The following is a 20,346-nucleotide window of genomic DNA, read 5'->3' as shown; positions in this document are numbered from 1 at the left end:
AAGCACCGTTCTTTTCTACGTCAAAGGCTGCAGTTGAAGAGCAAAGCAGTTTCTGCCCAGTTTCGAACTGGGGACTTTTCGCGTGTAAGGCGAACGTGATGACCACTACACTACAGAAACAAGCCTCCGTCAGCCTCGCTGCAGCTCAGTGGCATCCAGCACTGAAAGTTGAAGCCATTCTACCTTTCACCTTTCTGTTTCCATGAGCTCGTTGTTTAATGGGACTTGTTTAATTTTGGCTATGTGGTGAGCATGGACGAGATACACCGAAGTATCTGTTTCCACGCGGTATCCCCCAATAACGTTGTGTTGCTTACACCTGCTTTAAAGAATTACGTTTTTGCGGAGCTTACCGTCGCAGTCTGTGGCAAAATCATTTAGTCTGTTCGACTGCTCACGGGAAAGGTAGCATTGTGAAACACTGCAGGAACGAACGACTTCCTTATTTTTGCTCCGACTGACCATACTCCGTGAAAGTTTCCTAGATTCTCAGTTGAGGATTTTTGCAGCTGGAAGTTACCTCAGAAACCCTGTTAATTCGTAATGTATTGAGCGAATCGCAAAACAGAAAGCATTTAACACGGAACACAAACAAAACTGGAAAACCAAATGCATTTTCAGACACAGAGATGCATGAATGCTAAATGTGAGACAGTTCGGGGGCATGAGCCATAAAGTAATCACTCAACTAACAACAGGGCAATTCCAAACTACTCCTTCAAACATACTGGAGCCTGAGTGCACCACCACTTCCCAGACAATGCTGCAAAGAGACAAAGAAAGAACATAATAAGAATGGGCCAGAAAAAGTGAATTTCACCAATCACAGTCTCGATTAGATTACCTTTCCCTTCCGATGACTCCAGGACGGAAATGAAGGAAGTGGGAGAAATTCACTAACATATGACATCGAAATACATTGGAACGATTTTCTCATTGGCCAGAAAACCAAATAACGACGAGTCGAGTCACCGTAGGACTCTGTTTCGCAACAACGATGAAATAACAGTCTCCATTCGGTTCCAGTAAAAAGCTCCACTTGCCTGGAACAGAAAGCAACAGTGGAGCTGCTGGCGATTTTCCGCGCGGGAGGCGAACACGATCATGACAGCACAGACACTTTGGAAAATTCGGCACTTTCCCACACCGCAGTCAATTCCCCGGGAAGCAAACCCATTTTTCTTCTGTTTTGAACAGAAATGCAGCAGGGATTGAAACAGCATTTAAAGCAGCTGTGCCGTTGGAGCTGTTCAGCATAAAAGGCAGCGGTGGGATTCGAACCAACGCCTCTATCGAGACTGGAGCCTAAATCCAGCGCCTTAGACCGCTCGGCCACACTACCAACACGCCCATGTCCCCATCTTCTTGCACTTCCAATTGTGCTCCTGCATAACAACAGATGTCAACTCACGTGAAAAGGGTTCCATGATCCCTCTCCGACTCGCACAGCTGCTCGGATGTGCCCGTCTACAATATCAATTTCTCAGCAGTTAACGATAGCCCATCAATCCAGACAAAAATCACTGGTAAGCTGAGTCTATCTTCTCAGACTGGATTCAGCTACAAATGTATCTGTGAGTGCGTGAGAATATTCGATCGGTTATGATTGGGTCAAATTACCATGAGCTACTTGACATTACTGCAATATCGATTCTTGCTTTGCTGAATGATTTCACCCATTGCTCGGAACATGAAACACACCGGACCACAGGGAAAATGCACAAAGCTGAGCAGGCCGTGTCCCAAATCATACCGTGCAGCATAGTTTCAGTCACTGTGTCTGTTTTGCAGAATAAGGTTCACAAAGAATGTTCCACCCTAAAACCGGAGGTAGCATTACAATCCGAGAACGACTGATTACAGTGACAGGATGCTCTGACCTCGGGCCCGGTTCGAGATGCCACTTTCCTTGCCTTTTACCTTAACCGTGCAATTTGCTGCAGAGATTATCACACCTGGACATGAGCCTCATGGATACCAACTGAGTTGGAAACCTGTGTGGGAATCGATGAGAAAAAGCGACTCAATAAAGTTTAACAAATTCCATGGTGCTTTTTAGAAATGCAGTTTCTGTTCACCTCAATCCAAAAGGCAGTTTCTGAACATAGTCACAGAAGTCAAAAGGTAATTACCTCACCCCACCCCCACTCCGGAAGAGGTGCTAACTGCCCTTGATTGCTTTTTGTTCACGATGTGAAGAGCTCTCACGCCTGAGTCACCTTCACGTCTCTGGTTGCTGAGTGAATCACAAAGAAGGACTTTCTCCAGAGCTGCAACTGCCTCACTTCCCCACTCGCCCTCCCCGTTTACATTTTCCTGCTCGTCAGTGATTTAAAGAAAACCAAATGGATGCGACGTCATTCTGTAGCCTCTCTGCCGATTCCTCCGTTTCAGTTCCAACGTGGCTTAGATCTCGGGGCGCACCTTAATACTAGCGACGCTATGAAAGCGCAGGTCCAGAGGTTCCTCTGAGAGTGTAATTTCTTTCATTGCTGTTGCTGATTGAATGAGCCACTAACGTGCGAACTGCTCCAAAACATGATTCAGGACCTCTGGTGCCAATTCTCGCACGTTGAATAACGACAGACACCTTCCAAATGAGGTCTTTCAGAGACGACTTTGGGATACATTTGACAGACAGACTAGTTGAGGAATCCGTGGTGCGCTGTGACACCAGCGCATCAGCTTCTTCCCTGTCTTTGAACCGGGCCGCCTGCGCAAGGAATGCGAATGCGGTAATGCTTTTCGTGGAAGGATCAGAAGGGGGTAACTACACTCTCAAACAGAATGGCATATGATCAGAACCAGCTTGGAGAAAAACTTTACAATGCTTTGCACTGTAAGTAAACGGAATTGCATTGCATTGCACTCCGAGAGAAGATTGATTCAAGCAAACTCGAATGCAGGTTTGCACATGGGAAAGCAAGCAAGAAAGCACCGTTCTTTTCTACGTCAAAGGCTGCAGTTGAAGAGCAAAGCAGTTTCTGCCCAGTTTCGAACTGGGGACTTTTCGCGTGTAAGGCGAACGTGATGACCACTACACTACAGAAACAAGCCACCGTCAGCCTCGCTGCAGCTCAGTGGCATCCAGCACTGAAAGTTGAAGCCATTCTACCTTTCACCTTTCTGTTTCCATGAGCTCGTTGTTTAATGGGACTTGTTTAATTTTGGCTATGTGGTGAGCATGGACGAGATACACCGAAGTATCTGTTTCCACGCGGTGTCCCCCAATAACGTTGTGTTGCTTACACCTGCTTTAAAGAATTACGTTTTTGCGGAGCTTACCGTCGCAGTCTGTGGCAAAATCATTTAGTCTGTTCGACTGCTCACGGGAAAGGTAGCATTGTGAAACACTGCAGGAACGAACGACTTCCTTATTTTTGCTCCGACTGACCATACTCCGTGAAAGTTTCCTAGATTCTCAGTTGAGGATTTTTGCAGCTGGAAGTTACCTCAGAAACCCTGTTAATTCGTAATGTATTGAGCGAATCGCAAAACAGAAAGCATTTAACACGGAACACAAACAAAACTGGAAAACCAAATGCATTTTCAGACACAGAGATGCATGAATGCTAAATGTGAGACAGTTCGGGGGCATGAGCCATAAAGTAATCACTCAACTAACAACAGGGCAATTCCAAACTACTCCTTCAAACATACTGGAGCCTGAGTGCACCACCACTTCCCAGACAATGCTGCAAAGAGACAAAGAAAGAACATAATAAGAATGGGCCAGAAAAAGTGAATTTCACCAATCACAGTCTCGATTAGATTACCTTTCCCTTCCGATGACTCCAGGACGGAAATGAAGGAAGTGGGAGAAATTCACTAACATATGACATCGAAATACATTGGAACGATTTTCTCATTGGCCAGAAAACCAAATAACGACGAGCCGAGTCGAGTCACCGTAGGACTCTGTTTCGCAACAACGATGAAATAACAGTCTCCATTCGGTTCCAGTGAAAGCTCCACTTGCCTGGAACAGAAAGCAACAGTAGAGCTGCTGGCGATTTTCCGCGCGGGAGGCGAACACGATCATGACAGCACAGACACTTTGGAAAATTCGGCACTTTCCCACACCGCAGTCAATTCCCCGGGAAGCAAACCCATTTTTCTTCTGTTTTGAACAGAAATGCAGCAGGGATTGAAACAGCATTTAAAGCAGCTGTGCCGTTGGAGCTGTTCAGCATAAAAGGCAGCGGTGGGATTCGAACCAACGCCTCTATCGAGACTGGAGCCTAAATCCAGCGCCTTAGACCGCTCGGCCACACTACCAACACGCCCATGTCCCCATCTTCTTGCACTTCCAATTGTGCTCCTGCATAACAACAGATGTCAACTCACGTGAAAAGGGTTCCATGATCCCTCTCCGACTCGCACAGCTGCTCGGATGTGCCCGTCTACAATATCAATTTCTCAGCAGTTAACGATAGCCCATCAATCCAGACAAAAATCACTGGTAAGCTGAGTCTATCTTCTCAGACTGGATTCAGCTACAAATGTATCTGTGAGTGCGTGAGAATATTCGATCGGTTATGATTGGGTCAAATTACCATGAGCTACTTGACATTACTGCAATATCGATTCTTGCTTTGCTGAATGATTTCACCCATTGCTCGGAACATGAAACACACCGGACCACAGGGAAAATGCACAAAGCTGAGCAGGCCGTGTCCCAAATCATACCGTGCAGCATAGTTTCAGTCACTGTGTCTGTTTTGCAGAATAAGGTTCACAAAGAATGTTCCACCCTAAAACCGGAGGTAGCATTACAATCCGAGAACGACTGATTACAGTGACAGGATGCTCTGACCTCGGGCCCGGTTCGAGATGCCACTTTCCTTGCCTTTTACCTTAACCGTGCAATTTGCTGCAGAGATTATCACACCTGGACATGAGCCTCATGGATACCAACTGAGTTGGAAACCTGTGTGGGAATCGATGAGAAAAAGCGACTCAATAAAGTTTAACAAATTCCATGGTGCTTTTTAGAAATGCAGTTTCTGTTCACCTCAATCCAAAAGGCAGTTTCTGAACATAGTCACAGAAGTCAAAAGGTAATTACCTCACCCCACCCCCACTCCGGAAGAGGTGCTAACTGCCCTTGATTGCTTTTTGTTCACGATGTGAAGAGCTCTCACGCCTGAGTCACCTTCACGTCTCTGGTTGCTGAGTGAATCACAAAGAAGGACTTTCTCCAGAGCTGCAACTGCCTCACTTCCCCACTCGCCCTCCCCGTTTACATTTTCCTGCTCGTCAGTGATTTAAAGAAAACCAAATGGATGCGACGTCATTCTGTAGCCTCTCTGCCGATTCCTCCGTTTCAGTTCCAACGTGGCTTAGATCTCGGGGCGCACCTTAATACTAGCGACGCTATGAAAGCGCAGGTCCAGAGGTTCCTCTGAGAGTGTAATTTCTTTCATTGCTGTTGCTGATTGAATGAGCCACTAACGTGCGAACTGCTCCAAAACATGATTCAGGACCTCTGGTGCCAATTCTCGCACGTTGAATAACGACAGACACCTTCCAAATGAGGTCTTTCAGAGACGACTTTGGGATACATTTGACAGACAGACTAGTTGAGGAATCCGTGGTGCGCTGTGACACCAGCGCATCAGCTTCTTCCCTGTCTTTGAACCGGGCCGCCTGCGCAAGGAATGCGAATGCGGTAATGCTTTTCGTGGAAGGATCAGAAGGGGGTAACTACACTCTCAAACAGAATGGCATATGATCAGAACCAGCTTGGAGAAAAACTTTACAATGCTTTGCACTGTAAGTAAACGGAATTGCATTGCATTGCACTCCGAGAGAAGATTGATTCAAGCAAACTCGAATGCAGGTTTGCACATGGGAAAGCAAGCAAGAAAGCACCGTTCTTTTCTACGTCAAAGGCTGCAGTTGAAGAGCAAAGCAGTTTCTGCCCAGTTTCGAACTGGGGACTTTTCGCGTGTAAGGCGAACGTGATGACCACTACACTACAGAAACAAGCCTCCGTCAGCCTCGCTGCAGCTCAGTGGCGTCCAGCACTGAAAGTTGAAGCCATTCTACCTTTCACCTTTCTGTTTCCATGAGCTCGTTGTTTAATGGGACTTGTTTAATTTTGGCTATGTGGTGAGCATGGACGAGATACACCGAAGTATCTGTTTCCACGCGGTGTCCCCCAATAACGTTGTGTTGCTTACACCTGCTTTAAAGAATTACGTTTTTGCGGAGCTTACCGTCGCAGTCTGTGGCAAAATCATTTAGTCTGTTCGACTGCTCACGGGAAAGGTAGCATTGTGAAACACTGCAGGAACGAACGACTTCCTTATTTTTGCTCCGACTGACCATACTTCGTGAAAGTTTCCTAGATTCTCAGTTGAGGATTTTTGCAGCTGGAAGTTACCTCAGAAACCCTGTTAATTCGTAATGTATTGAGCGAATCGCAAAACAGAAAGCATTTAACACGGAACACAAACAAAACTGGAAAACCAAATGCATTTTCAGACACAGAGATGCATGAATGCTAAATGTGAGACAGTTCGGGGGCATGAGCCATAAAGTAATCACTCAACTAACAACAGGGCAATTCCAAACTACTCCTTCAAACATACTGGAGCCTGAGTGCACCACCACTTCCCAGACAATGCTGCAAAGAGACAAAGAAAGAACATAATAAGAATGGGCCAGAAAAAGTGAATTTCACCAATCACAGTCTCGATTAGATTACCTTTCCCTTCCGATGACTCCAGGACGGAAATGAAGGAAGTGGGAGAAATTCACTAACATATGACATCGAAATACATTGGAACGATTTTCTCATTGGCCAGAAAACCAAATAACGACGAGTCGAGTCACCGTAGGACTCTGTTTCGCAACAACGATGAAATAACAGTCTCCATTCGGTTCCAGTAAAAGCTCCACTTGCCTGGAACAGAAAGCAACAGTAGAGCTGCTGGCGATTTTCCGCGCGGGAGGCGAACACGATCATGACAGCACAGACACTTTGGAAAATTCGGCACTTTCCCACACCGCAGTCAATTCCCCGGGAAGCAAACCCATTTTTCTTCTGTTTTGAACAGAAATGCAGCAGGGATTGAAACAGCATTTAAAGCAGCTGTTCAGCATAAAAGGCAGCGGTGGGATTCGAACCCACGCCTCTAACGAGACTGGAGCCTTAATCCAGCGCCTTAGACCGCTCGGCCACACTACCAACACGCCGGTGTCCCCATCTTCTTGCACTTCCAATTGTGCTCCTGCATAACAACAGATGTCAACTCACGTGAAAAGGGTTCCATGATCCCTCTCCGACTCGCACAGCTGCTCGGATGTGCCCGTCTGCAATATCAATTTCTCAGCAGTTAACGATAGCCCATCAATCCAGACAAAAATCACTGGTAAGCTGAGTCTATCTTCTCAGACTGGATTCAGCTACAAATGTATCTGTGAGTGCGTGAGAATATTCGATCGGTTATGATTGGGTCAAATTACCATGAGCTACTTGACATTACTGCAATTTCGATTCTTGCTTTGCTCAATGATTTCACCCATTGCTGTAAGTAAATGGAATTGCATTGCATTTCACTACGAGAGCAGATTTGTTCATGCAAATTCGAAGGCAGGTTTGCAGATGGGAAAGCAAGCAAGAAAACTCTGTTCTTGTCTCTGTCAAAGGCTGCAGTTGAAGAACAAAGCAGTTTCGGCCCAGTCTCGAATATGGGACTTTTCGCGTGTAAGGAGAATGTGATGACCGCTACACTACAGAATACAAGCTGCCGACGCCCGTCCTGCGGCTCAGTGGCTTCCAGCACTGAAGTTTGAAGCCAATCCACCTTTCACCTTTCTGTTTCCAATACCTCGTTGCTGTTCAGCGTAATTGACATCTTGAAAACGTTAAAAAAAGACACTCTTTCAACTCAGTTCCAACACGTTTCCAACTCATTTATTATCCATGTGGCTCGTTTCCAGGTGTGAACGTCTCTGCAGGAAATTGCACGGTTAACGTAAAATGCAGAAAAACATACACACCAACCTGCACCAATACCAGTCTCCTGTTATTCAACTGTTGTAGACAGAAACACCAGCACACAACCTTCCATTACTACCCTGTCTCCTGCCAATCAGCAGATACATGTAGAAACACACACAAAATCCTCCATCATCACACTATCTCCTTCCATTAAGTCGATATACACAGAAACACACACAACTCTCCACCAAAACCCTGTTTCTTGCCAGTAATCAGATATACACTAAAACACAAAACACAAGCCTCCACCGACACGTTGTCTCACGCTATCAAGCAGATATACACAGAAGCACATATACACACACGACCCTGCACCAACACCTTGCCTCCGAACAATAAAAAGATATACACTGAAACACACACAAATCTCTGAACCACCTTCCTGTCTCCTGCCATTAAACAAATATAACAGACACACATACACACACAACCCTTCACTACCACATTGTTTTCTGCCATTAAACAAATATACACAGAAACACACACACAATCATTCAGGACCACACTGTCTCCTGCCGTTACACAGATCTACACAGAAACACACGCACACACGCTCACTATCACACACTCACCGGCAATTAAACAGGTATAAAAAGAAACACACACACATCTCGACACCATCCCCCTGTCTCTTGCCTTTAAATAGACAAACACAGAAACACACACACACAACCCTTCACCACCACACTGTCTCCTGCAAGTAAACAGATATACACAGAAACACACACAAACCCCTTCACTACCACATTGTTTTCTGCCATTAAACAGATATACACAGGAACACACACACACGCATACACAATCCTTGACACCCAATTTGTCTCCTGTCATTGAGCAGGTATACACAGAAACACACATGCAACCCTCTACCTGTCTCCTGTAATTAAACAGATATGTACAGAAATACACAAACAAAACTCCAGCACCACCCTGTCTCCGGCTATTAAACAGTTATACACAGAAACACACACTCACCATCCTCCACCACCACGCTGTCTGCTGCTATTGAACAGAAATTTACAGAAACATACAGCAACCCTCCACCACCACCCTGTCTCCTTTCATTAAACAGATATACACAGGAACACAAACACACACAAACTTCCATCACCACCCTGTCTCCTACTATTATACAGATATACACAGAAACATGCTTACACCACCTTCTACCACCATCCTGTCTGCTGCAATTAAACAGACATATACAGAAACACGCACATACGCCCTCAACCACCACCCTGTCTCCTGCCATTAAACGGATATACACAGAAACACAGACCCATACATCGCCCTACCACCACCTTGTCTCCTGTCATTAAACAGATATGCACTGAAACACAGACACATTCCTCCACCACCACCCTGTCCTCAGCAATTAAATAGATATACACAGAAACGCACACATGCACAACCCTCCACGACCACCCTGTCTCCTGCCATTGAGTGGATATTCACAGAAATGCACACACACAACCGTCGACCAACTCCCTGTCTCCTGCCATTAAACAGATATACACAGAAACAAACACACACAAATCTTGGCCACCACCCTGTCTCCTGCCATTAAACAGATATACACAGAAACACTCATACATACGCAATCCTCCACCACCATCCTGTCTCCTGCAAGTAAGCACATAGATACAGAAACACAGACATTCTACCCTCCACTACCACACTGTTTCTTGCCATTACATAGATTTACGCATAACCACACACACACACCAGCCTCCTCCACCACCGTGTCCTGCAATTAAACCGATACATACAGAAACATACACACATATTTCCAGCACCACCCTGTCTCCTGTCATTAAGCAGTTAAACACAGAAACACAAACACGTTCCTCCTCCACCACTGTCTCCTGTCATTAAACAGTTATACATGGAAACACGCACGCACTCTACCCTCCACCACCACCCTGTCTGCAACCCTTAAATAGATGTATGCAGAAACACACGCACACAACCCTCAACGAACACCCTGTCTCCTGCTATTAAACAGGTGCACACAGAAATACACACACAATCCTCCATCACCACCCTGTTTCCTGCCATTAATCAGATATGCACAAAACACACACACACACAATCCTCCATCACCATCCTGTCTCCTGCCCTTAAATAAATATACACAGAAACACACACACACACAATCCTCCAACACCACCTTGTTCTCCTATGATTTAGCAAAGATATACAGAAATACACACACAACCCTCCACCACCACCCTGTCACCAGTCCTTAAACAGATATACACAGAAACACACACACGCACACAAACCTCCATGACACCCCATCTCCTACCCATAAACAGATATATACAGTAACACATATACAAATCCCTCCACCACCACCCTGTCTCCTGGAATTAAACATATATACACAGAAACACACACACACCATCCTCCTCCAACACCCTGTCTCCTGCAAATAAACAGATGTACATAGAAATATACACGCATATCTTCAACACCACCCTGTCTCCTGCCATTAAACAAAAACACACATGCACACAACCCTCCACGAACACCAGTCTGTCTCCTGTTATTAAGCAGATATATACAGAAAAACGCACACAACCCTGCACCACCACCTTATCAACTACCATTAAAGAGACTGGCACAAAAAACACGCACAGACAACCCTACACCAACACTCTGTCTCCTGGCATTAAACTGATATACACAGAAACACACACACATACACACAATACCCTCCACCACCACACTGTTCGCGTGCCATTGAGCAGATATACACAGAAATACACACGCACAACCCTCGACCATCACCCTGTCTCCTGCCCTAAAACAGATATACACAGAAGCACACACACATACAGAACCCTCCACCACCACCCTGTCTGCTGCCGTTAATCAGATATGCACATAAACATACACATACACACACACACAATCCTCCCCAATCACACACTCTCCGGATGCACACACAAACACACACACACACACACACACGCATGCACACACACACACGCACACACACCTTGAACAGCAATTTGTTTCCTGTCATTAAGCAATTAAACAGATATTTACAGAAACATACAGACAACCCTCCACCAACACCGCCCAATCTCCCATCATTATACATATATACACAGAAACACACACACCCATTCCTCCAACACCACACTGTCTCCTGCAATTAAACATATAGACACACAAACACACACATACCACCCTCCTCCACCACTCTGTCTCTGGAAATTAAACAGATATATACAGAAACATAAAGACATATCTTCAGCATCACCCTGTCTTCTGCCATTAAACAGACCTAGACAGAAAAACACACGCATACGTACACACAAGCATTGACAACCAATTTGTTTCCTGTCATTAAGCAGATGTACACAGAAACACACACACAATCCTCCACGACCACCCTGTATACATTCATTAAACAGTTATATACAGAAACACACACTCACCAACCTGCAAAACCACCCTGTCTCCTGAATTAAACAGATATTTACAGAAACATCCAGACAAGCCTCCACCACCACCCTGTCTCCTGTCATTAAACAGGTATGCACAAACATACAGACAGACACACACCACCACGACCACCCCCTCACCTATCATTAAACAGATATATGCAGAAACACACGCACACCACCCTCCACCACAACCCTATCTCCTGCCATTAAACAGATATAAATGGAAATACACAAACACACAACCGTGCACCACCACATTGTTTTCTGCCATTAAGCAGATATACACAGATGCACACGCACAACCATCAACTGCCACCATGTCTCCTGCCATGAAATAGATTTAATCAGAAACAAACACATACCACCCTCCACCACCAACCTGCCTCCTGCAATTAAACAGGTATATCCAGAAACACACACAGAGGGAATCCTTCCCCACAACCCCGTTTGCTGCCATAAATCAATTATACACAGAAACACACACACACACAAACCTCCACTACCATCCTGTCTCCTGCCATTAAACAGGGATATACAGAAACACACACACAATACTACACCGCCAACCTGTTTTCTGCCATTGATCAGATGTACACAGAAACACACACATAACCCTCCACTACCACCCTGTCTCCTGCAATTCAATAGATATATACAGAAGTGCACACACACAACCCTCCACCACCACCTTATTTCCTGCTGTTAATTAGATATACACACAAACACACACTGAACACTTCACCACCACCTTGTCTCCTGCCACTAAACAGATATACACAGAAAAACACACACACACAATCCTCGACAAACATCCTGTCTGCTGACATTAAACAGATATATACACAAACACACGCACATTCCTCCACCACTACCATGTTCAGCTGCCATTGAGCAGATATACACAGAAATACACGCACACAACCCTCGACCACCACGATGTCTCCTGCCCTGAAACAGATATACACAGAGACACACACATGCAGAACCCTCCACCACCACCCTGTTTGCTGCCGTTAATCAGATATGTACATAAATACACACAGACACAACCCTCTCCAATCACACACTCTCTGGTGATCAAACAGATATAAAAAGAAACACACACACTTCTCTACACCAACACCCTGTCTCCTGCGATTAATCAGACATACACAGAAACACACACACACACACATGCATGCACATACACGCACACACACAACCCTTGAACAGCAAATTGTTTCCTGTCATTAAGCAATTAAACAGATATTTACAGAAACATACAGACAACCCTCCACCACTACCCAGTCTCCCGTCATAAAACAGATATACACAGAAACACGCACACCCATTCCTCCAATAACACACTGTCTCCTGCAATTAAACATTTATACACACAAAGACGCACACACACACCACCCTCCTCCACCACCCTTTCGCCAGGAATTAAACAGATTTATACAGAAACATAAAGGCATATCTTTAGCACCACCCTGCCTCTTATCATTAAACAGACATACACAGAAACACACACATACAACCCCCCACTACTACATTGTTTTCTGCCATTAAACAGATATACACAGAAACACATACAACCTTCAAAACCACTCTGTCTCCAGCAATTAAACAGATATTTACAGAAACATCCAGACAAGCCTCCACCCACCACCCTGACTCCTGTCACTAAACAGATATACACAAACACACACACACACACACCACCGCGACCGCCCCCTCGCCTATTATTAAACAGATATCCGCAGAAATAAACACACACCACACTGCACCACAACCCTGTCTCCTGCCATTAAACAGATACACACAGAAATACACGCACAACAGGACACCACCACATTGTTTTCTGCCATTATGCAGATATACACAGAAACGCACGCACAACCATCAACTGCCGCCATGTCTCCAGCCATGAAACAGATATAATCAGAAACAAAAATATACCATCCTCCACCACCAACCTGTCTACTGCAATTATACTGGTATATACAGAAACACACGCACAGAGAACCCTCCCCCACCACCTTGTTTGCTGCCATAAATCAATTATACACAGAAACACACACACACACAAACCTCCACGACCATCCTGTCTCCTGCCATTAAACAGGGATACCCAGAAACACACACACCACTACTCAAGCAAGTTGTTTTCTGCTAATGATCAGATGTACACAGAAGCACACACAACCCTCCACTGCCACCCTGTCTCCTGCATTTCAACAGATATGTACAGAAACACTCACATACAAACCCCCCACTACCTCCCTGTCAGCAGCCATTAAATAGATACATGCAGAAACACACACACAGTCCTCCACCACAACCTTATTTCATGCCACTAAGTGGATATACATTCAAACACGCACTCTACAATTGAACCACAACCATTTCTCCTGCCACTAAACAGATATACATAGAAAAACACACACACACAATCCTCGACCGCCACCCTGTCTGCTGACATTAAACAGATAGACACACAAACACACACACGTCCGTCCACCACCACCCTGTTCTGCTGCCATTGAGCAGATATATATAAAAGTACACACACACAACCCTTGACCACCATCATGTGTCCTGCCCTGAAACAGATATCCACAGAAACACACACATATACAGAACCCTCCACCACCACCCCGTTTGCTGCCGTTAATCAGACATACACACAAACACACACAGACACAACCCTCCACCATCACACTCTCTCTGGCGATTAAACAGATATAAACAGAATCACAAACTAATCTCGACACCATCAACCTGTCTCCTGCCATTAAACAGACATGCACAGAAACACACACACACAACCCTCCACCACAACCCTGTCCTCTGAGATTAAACAGATTAAACAGGTGGGTGGCACGGGGACACAGTGGTTAGCACTGCTGCCTCAGAGCGCCAGAGACCCGGGTTCTAATTCCCACCTCAGGCAACTGACTGTGGAGTTTGCACATTCTCCCCGTGTCTGCGTGGGTTTCCTCTGGGTGCTCCAGTTTCCTCTCACATTCCAAAGATGTGCAGGGCAGGTGAATTGGCTATGCTAAATTGTCCGTAGTGTTAGGTAAGGGGCAGATGTAGGGGTGTGGGTGGGTTGCGCTTCGGCGGGGCGGTGTGGACTTGTTGGGCCAAAGGGCCTGTTTCTACACTGTAAGTAATCTAATCTATATGTAGAAATGTACACGCAACTATTAACCACCACATTGTTTTCTGCCATTAAACAAATATACACAGAAACACCCACACACAAATACACACAAAACCCCTGACCAACATCTTGTTGCCTGCCATTAAGCAGATATGCACAGAAAAGCACCACCACGTCTCCTGCAATGAAACATATATACACAGAAACACACACCAACGTCGTCCACCACCCTGTCACCTGCCATTAAACAGATATACACAGAAACACACATACAACCTTCTACGAACACCCTGTCTACTGACCTTAAACAGGTATACACAGAAACATACACAGTCCTCCACCACCACCCTGTCACCTGCCACTAAGCACACAGACACAGAAACACAGACACTCTGCACTCCAACAATACTGTCTCCTGACATTGAATAGAGATACGCAGAAACATACACAACCCTCCATGACCATCCTGTCTCCTGCCACTGAATAGTTATACAGAGAAACACACACACACAATCATGTCACCTGCCATTTAGCATATATACGCAGAAGCACACACACAACCCTCCACACCAACATGCCACCTACCATTAAACAGTTATACACAGAAACACACACACAGCACACTCCACTACCACCCTGTCTCTAGCCCTTAAATAGATATACACATTGACATACATGCATACAACCCAATATGACCATCCTGCCTCCTGACATTAAACAGGTAGACACTGAACCCAATGCACAACCCTCCACCACCACCCTGTCTCCTGCCTTAATGCAGATATACACACAAACACACACACATCCCTCTACCACCACCCTGTCTCCTGCCATGAAAAAGATATATGCAGAAACACACACACACACACACACACACACACACACACACACACACACACACACACACACACACACACACACAACAACAACTCCATGAACACCCTGCCTCCTGCCATTGGACAGATATACACAAAAAACACACACACCAAACTGTCTAGTGCCAGTAAGCACATATACACGGAAACACACACTCACTCACTCAAATCTCCTCGACCACCCTGTCTCCTGTCATCAAACAGTTATACACGGAAATACACACACACACAACTTCCACGAAATTTACAGCTGAGGGAATGGCAGTTACATGCGATTAGGCAAGATTTAGGAAGTATAGGATGGGGAAGGAACCTGCAGGGAATGGGCACATTAGAAATGTGGAGCTTATTCAAGGAAACGCTCCTGAGAGTCCTTGATAAATATGTTCCTGTCAGGAAGGGAGGAAGCTGTAGAGCGCAGGAGCCGTGGTTTCCGAAGGAAGTGGAATCTCTGGTCAAGAGGAAGATGGAGGCTTATGTTTGGATGAGATGTGAAGGCTCAGTTAGGGCACGTTAGGGTTACAAGGTAGCCAGGAAAGACCTAAAGAGAGCTCAGAAGAGCCAGGAGGAGACATGAGAAGTTGTTGGCTGATAGGATCAGGGTAAACCATAAAGCTTTCTATAGGTATTTAAGGAATAAAAGAATGACAAGAGCAAGATTAGGGGCAATCAAGGATATTAATAGGAAGTTGTGTGACGAGTCGGAGGAGATAGAGAAAGGACTAAATGAATATTTTTCGACAGTATTCACTCTAGAAAACCACAATGTTGTCGAGAAGAATACTGAGATACAGGCTTCAAGACTAGGTGGGATTGAGGTTCATAAGGAAGAGGTATTAGAAATCCTGCAGAGTGTGAAAATAGATAAGTACACTGGGCCGGATAGGATTTAGCCTGGGATCTTCTGGGAAGCAAGGGAGGAGGTTGCCGAGCCTTTTGCATTGATCTTTAAATCGTCATTGTCTACAGGAATAGTGCTAGAAGACTGGAGGATAGCAAATGTGGTCCCCCTGTTCAAGCAGAGGAATAGAGACAACCCTGGTAATTATAGTCCAGTGAGCCTTACTTCAGTTATTGGTAAAGTGTTGGAAAATGTTATAAGAGATAGGATTTATAATCATCTAGAAAATAATAATTTGATAATGGAGAGTCAGCACGGTTTTGTGAAGGTTATGTCGTGCCTCACAAACCGTATTGAGTTCTTTGAGAAAGTGACCAAACAGGTAGATGAGAGTAAACTGGATGATGTGGTGTATATGGGTATCAGCAACGCATTTGATAAGGTTCTCCACAGTAGGCTATTGTTCAAAATGCGGAGGAATGGGATTGTGGGAGATATAGCAGGTTGCATTCAGTAATTGGCTTGCTGAAAGATTGATGGTTGATGGGAAATGTTCATCTGGAGTTCAGTTACTAGTGATGTGCCGCAAGGGTCGGTGTTGGGTCCACTGCTTTTCATCATTTTTATAAACGACCTGGATAAGGGAGTAGAAGGATGGGTTAGTAAATTTGCAGACAACACTAAGGTCGGTGGAGTTGTGGATAGTGACGAAATATGTTGTATGTTACAGAGAGACATAGATAAGCTGCAGACCTGGGCTGAGAGGTGGCAAATGGAGTTTAATGTGGACAAGTGAGAGGTGATGCACTTTGGTTGGAGGAACAGCAATTCAAAGTACTGGGCTTATGATAAGATTCTTGGTTGTGTAGATGAGCAGAGAGATCTCGGTGTCCAGGTACACAGATGCTTGAAAGTTGCCACCCAGGTTGACTGTGTTGTTAAGAAGGCATTAATATAGGGATCGAGTTCTGGAACCATGAGGTTATGCTACATCTGTACAAAAATCTGGTGTGGCCGCACTTGGAATATTGTGTACAGTTCTGGTCACCGCATTATAAGAAGTATAAGAAGTATGCTTTGGAAAGAGTGCAGAAGAGATTTACACGGATGTTGCCTGGTATAGAGAGAAGGTCGTCTGAGGAAAGTCTGATGGACTTGAGGCTGTTTTCGTTGGAGAGAAGAAGTTTGAGACGTGACTCAATAGAGACATATAAGATAATCAGAGAATTAGAATGGGTGGGCAGGGAGAGCCTTTTTCCTAGTATGGTGACGGCGAGCACGAGGGGCACAGCTTTAAATTGAGAGGTGACAGATATAGGACAGATGTCACAGGTAGTTTCTTTACTCCGAGAGTAGTTAGGGTATGGAATGCTTTGCCTGCAATGGTAGTAGATTCGCCAACTTTAAGTAAATTTAAGTCGTCATTGGACAAGCATGTGGACGTACATGGAATAGTGTAGGTTAGATAGGCTTCAGATTGGAATGACAGGTCGACGCAACATTGAGGGCCGAAGGGCCTGTACTGCGCCATAATGATCTATATTCTATATTCTATGAACACCCTGCCTACTGACCTTAAATGGATATACGCAAAAACGCACATGCATACACAACCCTCCACCACCACCCTGTCTCCTGCCAGTAAGCACATAGATACAGGAATACAGACACTATACTCTCCACTACCACCTGTCTCCTGTCTTTAAGCAGGTATATACACAAACACACACACATACACATTCCTTGACCACCACCCCGTTTCCTGCCGTTCATCAGATATACAGAGAAACACACACGCACAACCCTCCACTACCACACTCTCTCCAACCCATAAAACAGATATACACAGAAACACACACGCACAACCCTCCACCACCACACTCTCTCCAACCCATAAAACAGATATACACAGAAACACGCACACATCCCTCGACCATCACCCTGTCTACTGCCCTTAAACAGATATACACAGAACCACACATACATACAGAGGGCTCCACCGCCACCCTGTTTCCTGCAATTAATCAGATATACACAGAAACAGACACACACACAACCCTCCACCACCACCAGTCGGTCTCCTGTCATTAAGCAGATACTTACAGAAAAAACTTACACATCCCTGCACCACCACCCTAACACCAGCATTAAACAGACAGACACAGAAAAAAATACCAAACACACAGACAACCCTCCACCAACCCTCTGTCTCCTGGTATTAAACAGATATACACAGAAACACACACACACCCCTCCACCACCACCACCCTCTCTCCTGCTATTTTACAGATATACACAGAAACACACACACACAAACCTCCACCACCAACTTGTCTCCTACCAATAAGCACTTAGACACATAAACACAGACATATATCCTCCACCACCACCCTGTCTCCTGCCATTATAAAGGATATACGCAGAAACACCCACATGCACAACACTCCATGAACACCCTGCCTCCTGCCATTGGACAGATATACACAATAACATACACACACCAAATTGTCTCGTGCCATTAAGCACATATGCACAGAAACACACATGCACACTCAGTCAAACCTCCTTGACCACCATGTCTCCTCTCATCAAATAGTTATACACGGAAATATACACACAGAAACTTCTACGAACACGCTGCCTACTGCCCTGAAACAGATATACACAAAAACGCACATGCAAACTCAATCCTCCACCACCACCCTATCTCCTGCAATTAAATAGATACATGCAGAAACACACATACAAGCAAAACATTCCATAAACAACGTGCCTCCTGCCACTGAGCAGATATTTGCAGGAACACACACACAACCCTTCATGATCACCTTGTCTCCTGCCACTGAACAGATATACACAGAAACACACACACCACCACCCTGTCTCCAGCCCTTAAATAGACATACACAGAATCACACGCACACCCCTCCAGGACAACCCTATCTCGTGCCATTAAACAGATATACACAGAAACACACACACACACAACCCTCCACCACTGCCCTGTTATCCTTCCATTGAGCAGATATGCACATAAATACACACACACAGCCTTCGACCACCACCAGTCTGTCTCCTGTCATTAAGCAGATATATACAGAAAAACACACACTACCCTGCACCACCACCTATCACCGACCATTAACCAGACATAAACAGATAACCCTCCATCAACACACTGTTTCGAGGCATTAAACAGATATACACAGACTTGGCTGGCTGACAGAAGGCAGAGAGTGGCTGTAGATAGAAAGTATTCTGCCTAGACGACACTGTTGAGTGGGGTCTCCCAGGGTTCTGTACTTGGGCCTCTGCTTTTTGCAGTTTTTTTTAATGACTTGGATGAGTAGGTTGAGGGCAGGGTTAGTAAATTTGCAGATGACATAAAGTTTGGAGGTGTCAGCGATAGTATAAATGGCTACTGTAGGCTGCAGCGTGACATAGACAGAATGCAGAGCTGGGCTGAGAAATGGCAGATTGTGTTCAACCTGGATAAATGCGAAATGATGCATGTTGGAAGGTGGAGCTCGAATGCTGAATATAGGATTAAAGACAGGATTTAAGGCAGTGTGGAGGAACAGAGGGATTTGGATGTGCAAGTACATAGATCCCTCAAAGTTGCAATACAAGTGGATAAGGTTGTTAAGAAAGCATATGGAGTTTCGGCTTTCATCAACGGGCGGATAGAATTTAAGAGCCGTGACGTTTTGCTGCAGCTCTACAAGTCCCTGGTGAAGCAATACTTGAAATATTGTGTCCAGTTCTGGTGGCCCTACTGTAGGAAAGATACAGAGGCTTGGGAGAGGCTGCAAAGAAGGTTTACCAGGATTCTGCTTGAACTGGGGGGCTTGGCTTATGAAAAAAATGTTGAATAGGCTCGGATATCTCTTTGGAGAGAAGGAGGAAGAGAGGAGACCTGATAGAGGTGTACAAAATAATGAGAGGAATAGATAGAGTCAATAGCTAGAGTATTTTCCCCAGGACAAGATTGACTGGTATGAGAACTCATAGTT

General features: G+C 45.1%; 6 non-coding genes across 6 annotated transcripts; all 6 read right to left on the bottom strand.

Moving 5' to 3' along the window:
- Positions 1–47: 47 nt before the first annotated feature.
- Positions 48–120, bottom strand: trnav-uac (transfer RNA valine (anticodon UAC)). The gene has a single exon. It is a non-coding gene; the product is annotated as a tRNA-Val (tRNA).
- Positions 121–1,260: 1,140 nt separating this feature from the next.
- trnal-uag (transfer RNA leucine (anticodon UAG)) lies at positions 1,261–1,342 on the bottom strand. The gene has a single exon. It is a non-coding gene; the product is annotated as a tRNA-Leu (tRNA).
- A 1,637-nt stretch (positions 1,343–2,979) lies between these two features.
- On the bottom strand, positions 2,980–3,052 carry trnav-uac (transfer RNA valine (anticodon UAC)). Its single transcript has one exon. It is a non-coding gene; the product is annotated as a tRNA-Val (tRNA).
- Positions 3,053–4,196: 1,144 nt separating this feature from the next.
- Positions 4,197–4,278, bottom strand: trnal-uag (transfer RNA leucine (anticodon UAG)). Its single transcript has one exon. It is a non-coding gene; the product is annotated as a tRNA-Leu (tRNA).
- Positions 4,279–5,915: 1,637 nt separating this feature from the next.
- Positions 5,916–5,988, bottom strand: trnav-uac (transfer RNA valine (anticodon UAC)). Its single transcript has one exon. It is a non-coding gene; the product is annotated as a tRNA-Val (tRNA).
- A 1,125-nt stretch (positions 5,989–7,113) lies between these two features.
- On the bottom strand, positions 7,114–7,195 carry trnal-aag (transfer RNA leucine (anticodon AAG)). Its single transcript has one exon. It is a non-coding gene; the product is annotated as a tRNA-Leu (tRNA).
- Between the last annotated feature and the right edge of the window lie 13,151 nt (positions 7,196–20,346).

The sequence above is a fragment of the Chiloscyllium punctatum genome, chromosome 13, assembly GCF_047496795.1.
Source record: "Chiloscyllium punctatum isolate Juve2018m chromosome 13, sChiPun1.3, whole genome shotgun sequence".
Classification (NCBI taxonomy): Eukaryota; Metazoa; Chordata; class Chondrichthyes; order Orectolobiformes; family Hemiscylliidae; genus Chiloscyllium; species Chiloscyllium punctatum.
The sequence above is the reverse complement of the archived record's forward strand: the minus strand, read 5'-3'. Positions and strand labels throughout refer to the sequence as shown.